We start from the raw sequence: 1,701 nt of genomic DNA, 5'->3' as shown, positions 1-1,701 counted from the left end.
TATTAAAAAATTATAACCGTACATGGCCAAAAGGCCTACAAAAATAATATTTAATAAAAAACTTGGACAATAGTGACATTCACTCAGAATTACATTACGAGAATTGATTACAAGACTCATGATTCCTAAAGTTAGAACTGGAACTTTGCTTCCATCTCCAACATTCAGGAACCTCTCGCCTTCATCAAATCTCCTACTGACCTGCAGACCCTACATCAAATTACAAATATGATAAGGGCTTCCGGTATCCAATACCCAGGCAGTAGTATCACAAATCGAAAAGTTGCAAGGAGTTATCATATAATTACCTTGCTTCTTCTTTGGCCTGTTCGGGTCCAGGGGGGCAATGTATTGAGGACAGTTCCTCTTCCAATGCCCGTGCTTCTTGCAAAAGAAGCACTCCGCCTGGCTCTGGTCATGCTTGCGCTTCTTGGTCTGACCCCGTGCTACTGTCCCAGCATGAGATTGCACCTTCTTATTTTTCTTCTTCTTGTTCTTCTTCCCCTTCCCAAAGGGTTGACGACGAGAAGAAGACCCTCCCACTACATTCACCGACTCCTTATGGAGTTGGTGATCCTTCTCAAAGTTCTGCAGCAACCCCAACAATCCGTGGTAGTTTACTGCAGGCTTTGTCATTCGAAAATGAGTAAGAAATGGGAGGAAGGACTTGGGCAAGGAATTAAGGATCGCATCCTTACCGAGCTGCTCGTACAGAGGAAAGCCCAATTTGCTTAGGCGCTCAATCATCTCGATCATATACAGTACATGATCAGTGACTGAGGCCCCATCCCTCATCCGAGCATTGAAAATAGCACAACTAGTTTTGTGCCTTTCAACGTCGTCAGGCGTGCCAAAGGAGTCGTTCAACATTTGAAGCATCTCCTGTGGCTGGGCATTCTCAAACCTTCGGCTGAACTCGTCATTCATTACTACCAGCATAATACATCGAACGGTGGTGCGGTCATTGAGTCACTTCAAGTAAGTGTCTCAGATCGCCTTACTAGCGTTCGGAGCTGGCTCCTCAGGTGCTGGATCCGTTACTACATAAAGGATCCGCTTATGCTCAAGGACGATTTTCAATTTTCGATACCAGCTATCGAAATTGGGTCCCATGAGCTTGTCATTATCTAATAATGACCGGAGCGACAGGGTAGTGGCCATAGCTGCTTAAAGAAAAACGAGACCTCTATTAGTATATAAATTAATACTAAAGACTTGGACTTTAGTCTAAAGTTTTTTCCAATATTTTTACGAACTGGTAGCCTCATCCTCTAATTCGAGGAATTACTTTAATTCCTTAATGGGTACTAGAATCCACACAGACTACACACGAGCCCAACTTTGGTTGGTCAACCCATGTGCATCTATGGGTAGGTTCTTAACCAGTTGTTTCTCTAAACAACTTCTAGTAATTTATTTTGTCCCAGAACCTAATCAGTAGGCTTTGGCCTCCCCTGAAAAGATCTGGTTAGGTCCAACCATTAACATGACTTAATTTAGTGAATCGGACCAATAAATGATCAGGCCCGACTTTGGCCGGCCAACCTAACCACCATCAGAAAGACTCAATCAAATTATCATATTATGAATAATAATTCCATTAGCCAATGAGCACCAGGCCTTTGGGCCTCCAATGATCATTGAACTAATGGACTCATTATCATTCACTTAATGGGAGGCTATGACTTAGTTATCATTATA

The sequence above is a fragment of the Elaeis guineensis genome, chromosome 5 (genome assembly GCF_000442705.2).
Source record: "Elaeis guineensis isolate ETL-2024a chromosome 5, EG11, whole genome shotgun sequence".
NCBI lineage: Eukaryota > Viridiplantae > Streptophyta > Magnoliopsida > Arecales > Arecaceae > Elaeis > Elaeis guineensis.
This window is presented reverse-complemented; position numbering follows the sequence as displayed.